The 18363-nt window shown below is 41.9% G+C and overlaps 1 long non-coding RNA gene across 1 annotated transcript in view; it reads left to right on the top strand.

Annotated features, from left to right (window-relative positions):
- LOC309663427 overlaps positions 1–17917 on the top strand; it is a 28658-nt gene extending 10741 nt beyond the window's left edge. Inside the window, exon 3 of the long non-coding RNA XR_014265262.1 lies at positions 17742–17917. This is a non-coding gene — a long non-coding RNA (uncharacterized lncRNA). The remainder of the gene's footprint in view (positions 1–17741) is intronic.
- Positions 17918–18363: the final 446 nt, after the last annotated feature.

The raw sequence follows: 18363 nt of genomic DNA, 5'->3' as shown, positions 1-18363 counted from the left end.
GTTTGACTCAGACATCAATCAGGAAATAATTTCTGCTGCCTCACTGGGCAGAATACAGCCCAACAGCACAGAATGCTTTGCCCCACTAGGAATAGACAGGTAGAAAGTAGAGCAGGTGAGCCCCTGGACGAGAGGCCAGGGGAGGAGCAGGAGGCATTCTTTGCAGTGAGTGGTGGTGGGAGCAGCCTCTGTGGAAACACGATGATAAGAAGACTAGGTGTCTAGGAACTGAGAATAATTCGTGTAGTGCAAGAAGGGTCCTGAATCAGACATCCACAGAGCTGTGTGGGGTAAGAAAGATACTAGAAACATAAACATATTGTAAAATTGAAGCAGAGAAAGACCAAGGACAGTCTTTAGCTCTAACTGTCTGAAGACTCACCAATTCTTGGATGAGGGATGAACTGAAAATATCAAAGCACCACTGCACTTAATTTCTATCTTATTCTCTATATTTACATCTAAGTTACATAAAATTTTAAATGATTTCTAAAGATTCAGGGATGCAAAATTAATTCTTGATATACTTCTGGGGAAAGAAAGAGCCCCTCCATGGGTTGTTATCAATAGATATTTGGATTGGGTGGCATCTCGAGAATCTTGTGCTCAGAGTTTGCAAGACTGATAAGTAGCTCCTCATAAAGCAATGCATTAAGGAAAACAAACAAACAAACAAAAAAGCCTGACTGACAAAATCCCACCCCCAGGGATTTTGATCTAACTGGTCTGAAGGGGAGATAAGTATCAGCATTCAAAAATCTCTCCAGGTGATAGTAATTGCACCAGGGATTAAGACCACTGCTCAAAAGAATGGTCTTTGCTGGGTCATTTCTGCCTGGGGGTGGCGGGAGTCCCAGGAGCGCCCCAAACACCATGGCTGGGGTAAGAGGAGTAGAGGCGACGATAAACACCATGAGTCCCACTTGTGGCCCGTATCCCAAGGGATAATCATGGCAGGTAGGTTGGCAGGAGATGGTATGTCACACTCTTAGGTGTACAAGGACACTGGGGAAGAACAAATTACTAATTATAATATATTTCTGAAAACTCTTCTGAATCCCCTGAAGAAGTCTTTGTAAAGTCTGAAGTTAAGCCCAAACAGCTTACTAGTGAAATATCAGCAACTGAAGCATTATATACAGCCATAAATAGTTATGAGGATGGGGACTTCCCTGGTGGTGCAGTGGTTAAGAATCTGCCTGCCAAAGCAGGGTACACAGGTTCGAGCCCTGGTCCGGGAAGATCCCACATGCTGCAGAGCAACTAAGCCCGGGCACCACAACTACTGAGCCTGCACTCTGGAGCCCACGAGCCACAACTACTGAGCCCGAGTGCCACAACTCCTGAAGCCTGTGAGCCGCAACTACTGAAGCCCACACGCCTAGAGCCCGTGCTCCGCAACAAGAGAAGCCACCACAATGAGAGGCCCGCGCACCACAACAAAGAGTAGCCCCCGCTCGCCGCAACTAGAGAAAGTCCACGCGCAGCAACCGAGACCCAATGCAGCCAAAAATAATTAAATAAATTAAAAATAAAAATAGAAGAAAAAAGATTAAAAAAAATAGTTATGAGGATGTTTTACATGATAAAAAATTACATAAATGGTGATGGGGAAAATTCTCTAAAATTGAATATATAAACAGAAACAAATGAATTTAGCTGTATGTAAAACTGATGCTATTACCACAAAACATTAATCCAAGTAGATTTTGAACTCGATTTTCAGGCTATACACTCTCACTAGGATCGATTGTTAGAATAAAAAGAAAGCTTCAACTTTACTTAGTAAGTTTGTGGTTTGTAGTGCTGAGTGTAGTGATTCTGAAACTATTTTGTATGGGTGTTTACAGGACTGAGCAAATGAATAAATACATGTATATTTTTGGGAACCAGAGTTCTCAGTGTGGGTGAAGGGGGATACAAATATGGAATGGGGGAAAGTGAGGAAGAACCCTGTAGTTTTGGATTGAAATTAGAAGTATTAAAAGAAATATGAACTCATTTCTTTTAAAAATATTTATTTCCTAGCTGAAAATAGGAAAGAGCAAAGACACCCCAGTAGCAATGAACACACCTAACACCAGATCTGGTTTCTCAATACCATTTCCCACTAAAAGTAACCAGGGCTCCTTGGAGAAAGGTCAATTCCAGATTTGGGACCAAGAAAGGATGCAATCTTATTGAGTTAGAAAGTAAGAATGTGCTCAAAAGCTGATGGATTTATGTCAAAAGGCTACAGGAGGCAGCTTGAAGGGGCTTCTACTGGCAAATGTGGAAGAATCTGAGTGTCAAAAATCATATGGTTGGAAAGGATTTTGACACATTAATTTTTTTAAAGTCCATATTGATACAAAAAATTTAAATTTCTTTACAGAAGAATGTCAAGTAATAAATGTAAAATGTATAATAAAGTTAGAAGAAATCACCAGGCAAGAATCATCAGTGATATTAAAACCAATGGGTGGGGCTTCTCTGGTGGCGCAGTGGTTAAGAATCCGCCTGGCAATGCAGGGGACATGGGTTCGAGCCCTGGTCCGGGAAGATCCCACATGCCACGGAGCAGCTAAGCCTGTGCGCCACAACTACTGAGCCCACGTGCCACAACTACTGAAGCCTGTGTTCCTAAAGCCCGTGCTCCACAACAAGAGAAGCCACCGCAATGAGAAGCCTGTGCACCGCAACAAAGATTAGGCCCCGCTTGCTGCAACTAGAGAAAGCAATGAAGACCCAACGCAGCCAAAAATAAATAAATAAAATAAATTTTAAAATAAATAAGTAAATTAAACCAATAGGTGAAAGATTTGGGAGGAACAGAATATTCATTCAGTCTCAAACTATCACTCCACGGATAGCATATTCACTACAAAGGGGAAAAGGTACCTTTGCATAGGATAAACCTGGCAGTACCACTTTAACCAAATGATCAAACTTAATATCACTGATAATGGGGCACATTAAGGTCTTGTGCCTCCAGATGTGTGGTGCTCAAAAGACATTTCTGATGTTCCTGCCAAAAATGTTTACCCTGAATCCAATCAGGAGGGGAAAACCATCAAATCCAAACAAAGGGATATTCTGCTGAACGGCCCTCCTGGCTCTTCAAAAATATCGATGCCATGAAAAAAATATCTGAGACTGTTTTAGAATAAAAGAGATAAAAGAGACATGCAGTGTATGATCCTGGATTCAATCCTGGACCAGAAAAAAACAAACCAAAAAATCTCAGGACATTATTGAGTCAATTGGAGAAATTTGAATATGACTCATATATGAGAGATTGTATTATGTAATGTTAAATTTCCCAAGAATGATTGTGTTGTGATTATGAAGGAAGATACTGTAGGAATACGTGTGTGTGTGTTTAACTTTTTATTTCCTTCTGATGTTTTGCTATTTAAATTTTTTATTTTGAAGAATTTCAAGCATTCAGAAGAACGAACACTGATAGAGGAGGGTGGGGTAGGGGAGAGAGAGAGAGAGAAGGGCACAAATATGTCAAAATATTAATAATTGGTGAATCTAGGGGAAGAGCATATAGGTTTTCATTTTTCCAAATGACTGAAATTTTTCAAAAAAATTTAAATAGTAAAACATAAGAGAAACATGTTAAATAGTTTCCAAAGAACATTTAAGAGGTAGTTGGGAGGATTTTCTGCAGGAAGTGAGGGTGAGAGATTGAGAATGCCACTTAGTTTTCTGTCTTCTGTGAGTAAGTAAATGATAATAAGTTCATTATTTAAGGTCAAAAACAGAATAAGAAATTGGTCTAAGGAGGAGGATGGTTAGTTGAGTTTTGATCTTGTTGATTTTAAGGTGTCCATGGCCCAACCAAATGAAATATCTTAGATAATAGAAGTCAGATTTTCATGGGAAAGGTCAGAGCTAAAGTGGATAATTACCAGCATGGAGAGGGTAGAGGAACGATGAGAGACAATGAGAGCACCAATGAGACCTTAAAGAAAGTGAAGAGCAATGAGCTATGGGATCCAGGGGAATTCTAACATTTAAAGCAGTTCATAATCTAGGCATCAAGGAGTCTGGGAGACCCCGCAGCATTCGCCAATATCCAGTTCTCTTCCTTTCTGAGTGTGTAGCTAGCTACTTTTCTCAGTTTCTCCTGCCTCTAGGTGAAATCATGTGACTGAGCTCCAGCCAATGGAATGGCGGCAGGTACCTTCCCCTGCTTCTAGGTGATATCATGTGACCAAGCTCTGGTCAATGGAGTTGGGGGCAGGCAGCTTTCCCTGCTTCTAGGTGACATCATGTGACCAAGCTCTGGCCAATGGAATGGGGGCAGGATCACATGCATCTTTCACTCTCCCTGACTTCCCATCTGTGCAGTTGGAAGCTGAAGACTCCAACATGGCTGAGCCACACCATGTTGGAGGGTGGATCCCTGAATCATGCGTGGAGAAGAGCCACCTAGGAGAACATTCACATTGATTTGCCCAGTCAAGAAATCAACCTTGGTTGTGCTAATCCATTAAGCTTTGGGGGTTGTTTGTTGAAGCTGGTAGACTTACTTATGCAGGACATAGTTTATCTGGGAGAAAGGTCCTTTTTATTTGGGAGAAAGGTCTATACCTTTATACTCTAAGGGGTCTGGATTTCCAGAAGAATAATAGGACTAGGTAGAGATGGAGGAGCCAGAGAGAAATTAAAGAAGGAACAAAGAGGCATAAAGAGAAACTCGATAGATTAATGTCAGAGAAGCCAGGAGAGTAGAGTTGCAAGGACCAAACGGTCTGCAGTGTAGAAGGCAGCAGAGATGTCCAGAAAGAGCTGAAGAGTCTCTCACGTCGGAGGACTAGTAGGCCACTGGTGGCCTTGGCAGAAGCAGTAAGTTGAGGCATGAACGGGAAGGAAGGAAGTAGACAGGGTAGGAAATTGCTATAAAAACTTGTCTCTGAAGGGAAGAAGAAAGAAACAATAGCTAGAGGAGGAAGCAGAATCAAGAGAGGGTTACTTTTAAGGATGGGATGGACTTGAGTTTATCAGAATGAGGCAGTAAAGAGATGGAAATTAAAGGTATGGAACATAGAAGGGATAATTGTGGAGAGTGAGTGGAACAAGGGAGCCGGTGTCAACACTGACCCCGGAAAGGAGGGAGGAGCCCTCACCATCCGAGACTGCATGCATGATGGAGGTGGGGAGGGGAGGTGGGGATCGGGGCAGTTCATACCTGATGGGCCTCTATTATTGTTATTACTTTTTTATGAAGTAGGAGGCAGCTATTATCTGGGAAGAAGGGGAGGAGGACTTTTGGAGGAAACTAGAGGAAACTGGTACAAATCGGGGCTGGGCTTTGCCTTTTTCTTGATGTTTAACGTTTGACTGAGCATTAGCTTTTATACCTGGGTTCCACAGCTATAAATCAAGAACATGACAACACCTCATTTAGAAATGCATCATGACGTAAAAATCGTGACTAGAAATGTACCCACCTGTGTTAATGCTGCATCCTGGCTTGACAGGTATATATGTCCACTTCTTTATCCTCTGCCTTTGGTGCCACATAATAATGTTTCTGTCCTCCTAAGTGTGTTTCCCCTGCTAAACACAGCAAGCAGATGAGGGTCTTATATTTATTTTTATTAAAAATTTTTTTAAATTTATTAAAAAAAATTTTTTGGCATTGCCTTGCAGCATGCGAAGTCTTAGCTCCCCGACAGGGATCGAACCCGGGCCCTCGGCAGTGAGAGCGCAGAGTCTTAACCACTGGACCGCCAGGGAATTCCCACAGGGTCTTATGTTTAGAGCTACTTCATTTAAACATATTCAAAACACAATACAGCGCATTTTACTAAGTGTTACTATTATTTTCTTCTAGGTCATGGGAGTAACATTTGGTTTCCTATCTTGATTACAAAGAATCATTTTAATTTGGCAAAGTTTTCACAGGCAGCTATTATTATACACAGGAGAATTGAGCGATTATGTGCAATTTAAAATCTCCCACATGTTTGGCTCCATTTCCCTATCTGCTTTCATTGGTGTATTCTCAAGAACTAGAAACTAATTATTACTGACTTGAGCAAAAAGTCAGTGATCAGATAAGAATAAATAATAAGATGTTCTCACCCAAGGGTGAATCTACTTCTGCAGTGAAACTGCCCAGAGGGCAGGGGTGGCTTTACCCAGCACAAGACTAGCACTTGAGCAGTCACACCCAGCCAGTCATTCGTCTTGCATCTATCTACTAGAAAGATTAAACCCAAGCCACAACCAGCACCCACTGAAAGAGGCCTCTTTAGGTGTGGAGAAAAGGGAACCCTCTTACACTGTTGGTGGGAATGTAAACTGATACAGCCACTATGGAGAACAGTATGGAGGTTCCTCAGAAAACTAAAAATAGAACTACCATATGACCCAGCAATCCGACTCCTGGGCCTATATCCAGACAAAACTATAATTCAAAAAGATACATGCACCCCTATGTTCATAGCAGCACTATTCACAATAGCCAAGACATGGAAGCAACATAAATGTCCATTGACAGATGAATGGATAAAGAAGATGTGGTACATATATACAATGGAATACTACTCAGCGATAAAAAAGAACAAAATAATGCCATTTGCAGCAACATGGATGCAACTAGAGATTATCGTACTAAGTGAAGTAGGTCAGAGAAAGACAAATACCATATGATATCACTTATATGTGAAATCTAAAATATGACACAAACGAACCTATCTATGAAACAGAAATAGAATCAGGCACATAGAAAATAGACTGGTGGTTGCCAAGGGGGAGGGCGATGGGAGAAGGTTGGACTGGGAGTTTGGGTTTAGCAGATGCAAACTGGTATACACAGAATGGGTAAACAACAAGGTCCTACTGTATAGCACAGGGAACTGTAGTCAGCATCCTGTGATAAACCATAATGGAAAAGAATATGAAAAAGAATTTATATATATATAAATGAGTCACTTTCTGTACAGAAGTAATTAACACAACATATGTAATTCAACTGTACTTCAATAAAAAGTTTAAAAAATATATTAAAAAATTTAAAAAGAAGAAAGAGGGCCTCTTTAAAACCCACAGGAACCTCAGCTGTGAAGAATAAATGGTTGTATGTGAGGGGGAGAGGGGAGGGAAGGAGTGGAGGATAAAATCTTTTTTTTCTAAATTTCACCGAAGTGGGAAGTAAAAACTTCAGAAATCTATAATTAATCGTAGGTAGTAGAATATAAAGTTTGTTTGCCTTCAAGAAGCTGGAGATGGTGCAGAAAAGTATCAGGACAATTGGAAGGAAGCATTTAATGATCAACCCATCAACATAAATTTTTTAAAAAATTAATTAATTTATTTATTTATGGCTGTATTGGGTCTTCGTTTCTGTGCCAGGGCTTTCTCTAGTTGTGGCAAGCGGGGGCCACTCTTCATCGCGGTGTGCGGGCCTCTCACTATCGCGGCCTCTCTTGTTGCGGAGCACAGGCTCCAGACGCGCAGGCTCAGCAATTGTGGCTCACGGGCCCAGCTGCTCCGCGGCATGTGGGATCTTCCCAGACCAGGGCTCTAACCCGTATCCCCTGCATTGACAGGCGGATTCTTAACCACTGTGCCACCAGGGAAGTCCCAACATAAATTTTAAATTGACCTGGTACCAAAAAATATTTATATATGGGCAGCTTTTGAATTCATACCCCTGAATATCTAGGATGGGTATCCTGGAATTATTAGGTTCATCCAATTTTAGTTCTCTCTGTGATAGAAGTCTGGGAATTTAATAGTAACTCCAATGAAAAGTGTTGCCAAAGATTCTGTTTTCAGGCCTCTGTTTCTATCTCTTCTCCCTCCAGCTTCTGCCATGAGTTTGGTGGCTATAATTTTCCTTAATAAATCATAGGACCAATTCCTTCTCTCTCCACCCCTTTACTTCAGATTCTGGTCTTAGAGTATTTGTCTTTTTATTTGGAAATCTCTGAAGAACTAGGTGTGATATATGTTTTTAAAATGGATTTTCAGATATTATTCTCTCCTTTGGTGACGCCATTCACTCACATGGCTTCTCCCAAACGTACACCTCCAGCCTCAGCATTTCTCAAAGCACCAGAATTTCCTTCTAACTGCCTGTGGACAGTACCCTCAAATGGCTTGCTGGCCCCTTGAACTCTCATCTTCTGCCAATCTCTAATTTCAAGGTTTTCTTTGATTCTTTTTACTCTTCACACCTAGTCAGCGACTTGTACCTGTATTCTCCTCTCTACTCCAAGGTGCCAGCCATCATCTCTCACTTGGCATACTATAATGACCTTTGACCTTGTTTCCAGTGGACACTCCCACTTACATCCAAACTGCACTGCCAGGTTCACTGAAGAGTAATTTTGATCCTATCATCTTCCTATTCAAACCCTCAAATGACTTCCATATTCTATGGAACCAGTACTATTTTTTGGCCAAGGATTCAATGTCCTTCATAAAACCTCCCACTCCTCTCTGAGTCTGATGTTCTGGATGGTCCATCTCTTTACTAACTTCCATGAGAAGAATTAAGATGAGTCAATTGCACCCAAGTTCTATAGAAGCAGCATCGTCGATTAAAATCGCATCAGTATTGTAAAAACTTGCATGATGAAAAGGGACTTAAGAATTGACCTTCAATGACTTGATCAAAGGTTGAAGTGCCTCCTCCACATTTCTTTGTTCTCATTTTTTGTCAGGCCTGATGAATGACCTGTGTTGTATTGCATCCCGTGGGTGGTAACAAACAAAAGGTATTACCGATATAGTGTAATTCAAGATTCCTGACTTTGGTCGCCTCCACATTCTCGCACTGAAAACCAAATGCAATGTTAACCGTCACTCTAGGAATTTCCTAGGACAGCACAGATTTCAGACACAATGTCCTAGTGCCTCAAACCATGTATCTTGACCTGGTACAGCTCAGAAAATATGACCATCACATAATGGAATCCCGTCACATGCATACTTAACTTTCCTATGAACTTCAGCCTTCACTGAAACTGAGTCTCCTCTATCACCTTTAATCCTCACAGCCACAAACATTCTGGAGGCTTAATTTAGATAGTCTAATCCCTGCAGGCGAGCAGGTGGTCTTTAGAATTCTCCCTCCACCCCTAGCCAGGAATTTGATGGGAATGTTAAAGGAGAATGATTTCAATACTTGGACACCTGCATAGAAACTTAACCTTTGTTCCGTATTTTAAGTCACGTTGTTCTCAGACTTTAGTTTGCATAAACATTACCGAATAGGATCATATGTATAAAACCTTGTGTTCTGGACTTTATGGACAATTCAAGGGATTTTTCAAGGTTACTTTTAAATTTTATTTTTCAAAATTAAACAACACAAATGAAACAGAATCAAAATGTATTTGATGGAGAGTCTTGCCCCCATCATGAGTAATATGTCAGAAGGGAATGAAAATGTATAGCAGCAAGGTCCCTGTCAGCCAGGGACAACATGCCCTGGGATGATGCGTGGGGTTTCTTGTAGGGTAGAGCATGGGGTTTGAACACCAGCTCAGCTCTGCCACCACTAGCTGTATGACCTCAGGCAATTCACTAGAACTCTCTAAGCCTCGGTGTCTTCATCTTAAAATGCCAACCTAACAGGGTTCTTCGCTCCCTCAAATTCATTCTGAAATAAGCCTTAGTACAAATAAATAATCTAAGGTTCTGAGGTTGTGAGGAGGGTTACATGTGGTCCTGTGTATAAAGGCCTTTGGAAAATAGCACCAGGGAGTAGCAGCTGCCACTATGAAAACACCATGAGACTCTGAGACACTCTGGTCATACCACCTGGTCCTATGCAGATGGTCTTTCTACTTCACTGCCATTATCATGGGTCATCCTGAGTTTTTAACAGGTGGACCACACCAGGCAATGCCAGGGCCTTGGAGGCATCAGTGGGACTGGGAAGGAAACAGAACCACAAAGGAGCCAAGTGTTACATGGGATGTCATGGTCCTCTTATGTGTGAACAGAATCTCAAGAACCCCAGTGTAATTCACGGGAGCACCACCAGGCAAGTCTGTAATGGCAGTGTGTTAAAACCGTGTTAACACTATGGAAGTGGAAAACATTTGTTTCATTGGATGCTGAGGATGACAAAAAAGGGCATCCGCAGGGGAGCATTTTGTTATTCTCACCTTCCACTGAAGGCATATCCTTGAGGTTTCCTAAACCAATGCTCAGTTGGTGGCACTTCTGGGAACCTAGGCTCCTTTGAAGATGGACATTCAGAAAAACAGTAGAGAGAATTATAGCTCTTTGGGATCTCATGAGCTGAGGAAGTTATTGTCATCCTTTACATTCTCGGGTAGCAATGGCCAGCTCTTCATATACCAGCTCCTTATCTTGGCAGGAATGCACTCTTTTACCTGTTCCCAAACCCAGTTTTCTTTCTTCTTTAAAAATTTTCTTTTACCAAGCTAAATGCTGGGATTGCTTTTTTGTGAAATACTTTGATGTACTGAGTTGGGTAGATTGTTAATAGATAATTATGCCTTTATAATACCTGCTAGATATTTCTGGCTTTCCAACTCTGCCCTTGTTTACTTACGTGATTTTAGCATGTGGTGCTGGTTGCACACCCAGGAAGCGTTCTCCTGCTAAGTCAGTCATGTCATCACAAAATACAGCCTCTCCTGTGGCATCTTTAATACCTAACTGGTGCATGATGGAGCATCTACCTGGGTCTTGGAGGGGCTGCTGAGGATCTACACTCTGTGTTTACAAAAACAAAGCCAATCACAAAGCAAATCAACCAAGCAGGAGTGTTGATGAGATAGAGACATCCACTAAGAAATGGGTAGATCTTTCCCTAGTCTATGTGAGAAAGAACTTTCCAAACTAGTCTGTTCAACTTAAACTGGATTTTTCTTCTTCCTCGTTGTCTACCAGTGTGAAGCTAAGAGGGTAGGTGTGATGAAGATGAGTTGGGGTGGGGACTGGACCACAAGTGAAGATGGATTTGGGACAGCGAATATGTGGGAAACTCTGCTTTTCTGAGAAAGCATACATGTTTCATGAAACAGATCTTAGTGAAAGACCACTTGAGGTAAACATGTCTAGTACTGGCAAGTGGAAGGCCATGTGCTCTGGTCAACGTCATCCAACAACTTTGGAAGCCAGCCTGTGCGGTATCTCCCTCCAGGCAGGCAGTGCTGATCAAACGAGGGTCACGTGGGAAACTGGGAGACAGGAGTTCTAGTCCCGGTTCTGCTGTATTAATTTTGGGAAGGAGTTTTTGTTCATTTGCTTGTTTACTTTAAGCCCTTTGGGCTTCAGTTTCTAAACCAGCAAAAGTGCAAGATTAGATCCATGCTTCTCAACTAAAAAATATTTGAACTTATAAACCGAGAGCGGAGAATTTTCTATTGACCTGGGACTCTGAATTTGGAGGTGGAGTGAGGATAAAATTCCATTCAGGCAAATGGGGCAACATGTAAAAGAAAATCTTTAAGGAGTGTCAGTTCTTACCTTCTGTAATTCCATGTAACCAGAGGAATTCCATGTAACACAGGGAATACTCCTGTCCCCTGCAGACGTCTTCCAGAGATCCTGGGGATGAACACCGGGCAGATCTCCAAATAACAGGCTCTTTTGTGCCATCTGGAAAACCCATGTGGGCCAACAACCAACCCAGCCACAGCAGATCAGTCAGTGCCAGTGGGAGAACCAGCTTTCTGATCTGGGAAACAAGTTTGACCACTGCTCTACCCTCTCTCCCCTGTTCGTCCCAGGTCTATAGCAGTGGGTTGGTCTGGGGTCCTGAGGACCATTTGCATGTGTCCGTCTGTCGTACATGCATACAACAATAAGTCTTTCTGCTTCCAGCCACAGGGGTCAGCCACAAAATCCTTTCCCCCTGCATTTCTCTCAGGCTTCCTGCTGCCTTTTGTTGTATTTTTGTCCTTCAGATCTGTCTTTAGTGTTCATCTTTGTGAGATTTTATTAGCATAAAAACATAACAGAGCTATAGGGAGGGTGGGAGGGAGACGCAAGAGGGAGGGGATATGGGGATATACGTATACATATAGCTGATTCACTTTGTTATACAGCAGCAACTAACACAACATTGTAAAGCAATTATACTCCAAAAAAAAGTTTTAAAAAGTCAATATAATTTTTAAAAAAAGGTATAACTTCACTGATAATTAAAGAAATGCTAATCAAAATAATAAGATACCCTTTTTTCTAAACTGTCAAATATTGGAAATATATATGTTAGAAATATATATACTGTATATATATATAATATATATAAAATATATATATACCCAGTGTTGGTAAGGGTGTGATGAAATAAATGTAATCATACTCAGTTGCTGAAAGTGTAAGTGGAAATAATCTTCCTAAAGGCTACAAGTATTAAGGACCTAAAAAGTGGACAGAAACTTCACTTCTAGGAACTAATTGGAATTGGACATAAGTGGAAATGAAATGCAAAGATTTATGTACTAGAACATTCACTATAATATTATTGTTCTCAACAATGAGGGATTGGTTACATAAATTATAGCACATCCATCATCCATCTGAATAAAAAAACATAGCCATTAAAATTGCTTTTGAAAAATATTTAGTGACATGGAAAAATGTTCATGATACACTATAAAGTGAAAAAAGAAACATGTCTGATTATATATAAAACATAATCATCACTTGGTAAAAATATGCGTTTTATTTATTCACATATTTATATACACCCTAGAAACTCTTAAGACTAGAGGAAATCTATTAAAATCATAATGATGTGTTAAGAAAAACTATCCAAGATTTGGAAAAAAGAATGACTGTATGTCCTTTCCATGTCATATCAAAACAGTCTAGCAGAGCCGCTCAGTGATTATCTGATTCTCTAGGGGAACATTCCTTTGTTTAGGTTATTATAGTTGTCACCTCTTATCTGAAGGGACTGTATTCCAAGACCCCCAGCGGCTGCCTGAAACTGCAAATAGTACTGAACTCTATACATATTGTTTTTTTCCTATACATACATACCTTTGATAAAGTTCATAAATAAGGCACAGTAAGAGAATATCCAGCATCACTACTCTTGCTCTTTGGGACCATTATGAAGTAAAATAAGGGTTACTTGAACACAAGCACTAGGATACTGTGGGTAACCCAGATGGCTACTAAGTGAATAAGGGGAAGGAAACGCTGAACTACTAAGGGGTGATTCACGTCCCTGCCGGGATGGAGTGGGACTCCGAGAGATTTCATCACGCTCCTCAGAATGGTGCACAATTTAAAACTTGTGAATTGTTTATTTCTGGAATTTTCCATTTAATATTTTTGGAGTGCGATTGACCAGAGGTAACTGAAACCACAGAAAAGTGAAACTGCAGATAAGTAGGATGACTGTCTTTGCTATTGATTGAGAGCCTGGACTCTGTGAAGTTACATGACAACATGTGGATTTTTTTCCACAGTAGCTAATCAAGTTATATCTGCTCTTAAAGATTACGGTTTTATTCTCTGCAAGATAGGAACCATCTTTGCATCTAAACTAGCGGTCTTCCTTCCTTGTTCTCTCAGTGCGTGTACACTCAGTCTCTCAACTTCACTTTCGTTCAGTTTTCTCATCTAGCTGCTCCCCTCAGTGATGAGTTAAATAAATCTTTCATGTGTGCTTAGTTTAGATTTGTATGAGAATCAAGTTTTTAATATTTTCAGAATACTTTGACTGGGGCTGTATACTGGAGGTAGGTTTATAAGAGATTTCAGTGTTCTTCCTTACATCCTTCCATATTTGTCAAACAGCCATGAAAGGACATGTTTCACTTTTATAAAAAAAGCACAAAATGTATGTGTATATGCGTATACGTACATTCTAAGTTGATTTTTCAGTCCATACTTGACCTGGTCCTATACCCAGTGAAGGGCTTACCTCCCCGATGATTTCCACATGTGGCTTTGCAACTGACAGGGCAGACTCTGACTCCAGGGGACAGATAAGAAAAGGTGTTATTATGCTCTCGGAAAACTAATCTGTGTTGCTGGAGAAGTACAGGTAGGTTGATAAAATCCATTTCCACTGTCAGCTGAGCTGGACGGGGGACAGACTTCTTTAGTGGGAGCTGAGGACAAGTGCCTGAGTAAGCGCACGCCCCCTCCCGCCCCCTTCATCAGTGGAAACTGGAGTCTGAGTCCCGAGTGCGGGGCTGGAAGCACAGGAAGGTCTGAGACCCAGGGGAAGGCGGAGAGGACCACAGGAGGAAAGGGGGCCAAGCATGAGAAAGAGCGGGAGGCAGCAGACTGGAGGGGAAGCCCGCCGAGACCCCAGTGCCCCCTTGTAGGCTGGGAAGGGGGCTGGTTCAGCCTAGCCTTTTGCACCCACACTCTGAATTTATCTTTCATCTTCCCCTCCCAACTTCACCTCATTTTCCAACCCCATAGCCATGCAGCTGACATGACTATGGTCGCTGGTATTTGCTTAGAAATGCACATGAGAATTTCTGGCAGTTTCTTACTTTTGTTGCTCTCCTTTGCCTAATTTATTGACTAGTGGAAGCAATTCTTAGTGAAAAATCCAGATTCGAGTGCTTTAAATGCTGTCTTCCTGCAGAGACAGCTGCCCCACTCAGTAATAACCTAGGAACAGAGGTGCTGTCATCCACTGGGCTCTGCGGTACATATTCTAGCCTGGAGACACCACCTAGCCAGCGACCACCTGATTTCTCATTGTCACTAAGGCCAGGACTGATAACACATCTGTTTTCTTGGTTCTGTCACGTCAGAAACCACATCAGAGAAAAAGCCACTTCCCTAAAACTAGAACATAAATTACATCGAGGCAGGCGAGAAGGTCTTTGCTGCCCCCTGTTGGTGGGCTTCTACTAACCCCTAACATTTTATTTCAGACATTTAAGCATATGCTACTTGGTTTCAGTATTTTTATTCTTTGAGAGTTCTGGTCCTGGTTTTGCCACCCATTCACTGTGAGACCTTGTTGAAATAATTAAATTTCTTTGGACCTCAACCCTCCTCACCTATACCACAAGCTTATTAGTCTCTTTCAGTGGTATGATTTGTGATGCTGAGGATCCTAGGTTTTTAGAACTTTTAAAGAAGATGGATAAGAAAATAGTGCAATGACCTAAAGCCCTCTAATGATGTAGATCAACATCTAATCTGTTATTATTGTTTGCACCTAGGCATGTATAAAATATCTGCTGCAAACTCTGTTTTTATTATGTTGAATCCAATTCAAGATAAAAATAAAGTAACTAAAACAGATGAAAGTAGACATCATAAACTTCATAATCTTATACCTTTCTAAAGACAGAAATGAAAACAGAAACTAGGACTTGATCTGGCTTAAGGCTTGCATGTGTTTCTCCAGAAAGAAAATGATCATTTAAAGGAATTACTGCGTTCCTTCTTGTTGGGGGGTGGGGGAAGAAGCATTAATTTAAAGGCACCATATAATACTGAAACAACCTTATACTTTATTAATCCAGTAGTATTCTTATTATAAAAAGGCATTCTAAAGTTAAAATGAAATTGAAAATAGCCACATATAGTATCGTGACTCTCCCATGATATGGTTATATCCAGATGTATCTAGGGACCCTGCCTTGGAGAAAAAGCTTTCCACCTGTGCTAACAGAGCAAGACTCCTCCAGTTTACAGGAAGCACTCTGCCGAGGCTACAAGGGGCAATTTATTGGGCAGAAGGGTCTGAATCAGTGAGTAAATGTGACAATGGCTGACAGATGGTATACTGTGGGAGAGAGCATGTGGGTGAGTTTGAAGAGCTGAAATATCTTGAGAGGGTCAGTGGTAAACACAGGTATGTTACTCATAAGAACAGTGACATGAACAAATAAAATCCAAATGACAGCGATAACATCAATCAATGAAAGACAGCCATAGAGGCATGTGATTATTTTCAACCCAAATCCTGAACCATAGACGTGCAACTAAATATTACTCCCCTGGAAGTAGTCTCCTTGGGAGAGACCACACACTCATCTCAGCAGTGCTGTCTTCCTCAAGACATCTGGGGAGCCCTCTGGGAGGGATGTTCTTTCAAGGCCTGTGGCCTCTGTGGCAATAAATGTTTATCCTTTGAAGGGGGTTTGCTTCATGGTAAGAGGTAAAAGACATTCAAAAGCCAGCTTGATGGATAAGGCAGAGGGTCAGATTGGCTAAAACATTTTTTGGTCAAAAGTCAAGTAAAGGGCTTCCCTGGTGGTGCAGTGGTGAAGAGTCCGCCTGCCAATGCAGGGGACATGGGTTTGAGCCCTGGTCCAGGAAGATCCCACATGCCGTGGAGCAACTAAGCCCGTGCGCCACAACTACTGAAGCCTGCGCTCTAGAGCCCTCAAGCCACAACTACCGAAGCCCGTGTGCCACAACTACTGAGCCTGCGCTCTAGAGCCCTCAAGCCACAACTACTGAAGCCCGTGCGCCCAGAGCCCGTGCTCCACAACGAGAGAAGCCACCGCAATGAGAAGCCCGCGCACTGCGGCGAGGAGTGGGCCCCGCTCACTGCAGCTGGAGACGGCCCGTGCGCAGCGGCGAAGACCCAACGCAGCCAAAGGTAAATAAATAAATAAATAAGCAAACAAACAAATAAATAAATTTATTTATTTATTAAAAAAAGAAAAAGAAAAAGAAATTTATTAAAAAAAAAAAAAGTAAAAGGAGACCTATTTTTCTCGTGCAGTTTGTAAACCAAAATGTGTTCTGTTTTGTCTTCAGTTTCACCACAGAGGGGCACTTCCCCAGGATGGTCCTGTGGGAACTTCCCTTTCCAATTAATTTACCTGACGAGGTCAGTATAAATCTAGGTATTTTATAGTCAATAGGCTCTTGACACCATGAAAGATGTCTTGTGATCCTCATGAATCCTCTTCTGGGGGTTCCACTATAGTTAAAATTTTTCCCAATGAAGCACTATTGAACCCTTCCCACGGCTGCAGTACAGATGCAGGCAGCCCAGAGCTGACAAGGAACGAGGGCGTCAGGTGTGAGTGAGGGCAGAGAAACGATGGCCCGTGGGCAACACACAGTCACAACCTTCCTTCTGGAGAAGCTGCCTCCCAGGGAAGGCCATGGATGAGGATTCCATCTTTGAAGAATTCACTTTGAACAGTGGACTGCAGATAGACTGAGATTACCATCAGTGGTTAAAGGCCCTCGCAGAGAGATACAGCCGTTCTAACTCAGGCAGCTAGAATGTGAACAGAACAGGATCCAGAGGAAGCCAACAGAAACGCAAAGCCCCAGCATTCAAAGAGGAGGGTTTAGACTGGGCTGCAGACACAACCCAACAATTCTTTCATACAGAGACACTGAGGGTAACGAGGATAACTCTGTGGTATGTTATTTATATGTAGATTATAGTGTATAGTTAATATTTTATAGCTATATATGACATAGTTGCTATAATATAGAATTACCCTAAAAGGTTGAATAAATTGTGTCATTCTCATTCACATTGATTACCAGTTCAGTTGCTCTCAACGAATCCATTAGCTGTCTTTTTAAGGCAACAAGTTAAAAATCCCCTTTGGGGGCTGTTAACATAGACTTTCTGGATGGGATAGACCCTCAACAGACAACAGCAGACAGGGCCTGGGTGGGGGACCAGGAAGGCAGCGCCCACCTCCCTCAGAACCTGGTCATTCAAGTGGCTTATGCCACAAAGATCTGAAATTAAGTAGTCCGTCTCATTTGGCCTTGTGGAAAGCACAGATGGATGTAGCAGGAAATGGCAGAAATACTGAGTGATACAACCTTTCCTCCCTAAGGTACCCACACCCGGATGGTGGGCCAAGAGAACACAGAGCCATGATCTGCTGTGCAGCCCAGGTTCTCAGGTGATTCACTGCTGTGTTTTCACCTCTGGGAGCTGTGTGGCGGCCTCTCCCAGGCTGTCCTGCCCGAAAGCGAGATATCGTCATTCATATTCTGTAAGCCTGGAAAAGAAGGCTCCAGTGGACATATGGTGACAACTTTTTCGTTCGTAAAAGTCCCATTTTTTCTGATTATTAAAGTAACATATACTCATTGTGGACCATCTTGTAAATACAGAATGTAAGAAAAAGAGAGTCAAAATATCTTAGAAGCCCTGAAGAAATACGGAAATCATTAGAACCCTTTCTTGCTCCACAAAGTCGGCGCTCCCTCCCGGGTGATGGGTCCATCTCCAGCCTCTTCCCTCATGGTCCAGCAGCAGCGCTGTTTTCCATCTCCAGCCCTCGGCATGCGCTGCACTCATCCTCTTTACCTGCTTATCCCCACTTACCCTCTGATCTCAGCTGGGAGAAGCCTTCTCTAACTCCCCTATGAAATCGGTCCTCCTGTTATCTGTTCCCCTACCACCATGCACCTCTCCTTTGGAGCACTTGTCCAGTTGAAATTTTAGTTTGT

The sequence above is a fragment of the Balaenoptera physalus genome (assembly GCF_965194825.1).
Source record: "Balaenoptera physalus genome assembly, chromosome: 6".
In the NCBI taxonomy this organism is placed as follows: domain Eukaryota; kingdom Metazoa; phylum Chordata; class Mammalia; order Artiodactyla; family Balaenopteridae; genus Balaenoptera; species Balaenoptera physalus.
This window is presented reverse-complemented; position numbering and strand designations above follow the sequence as displayed.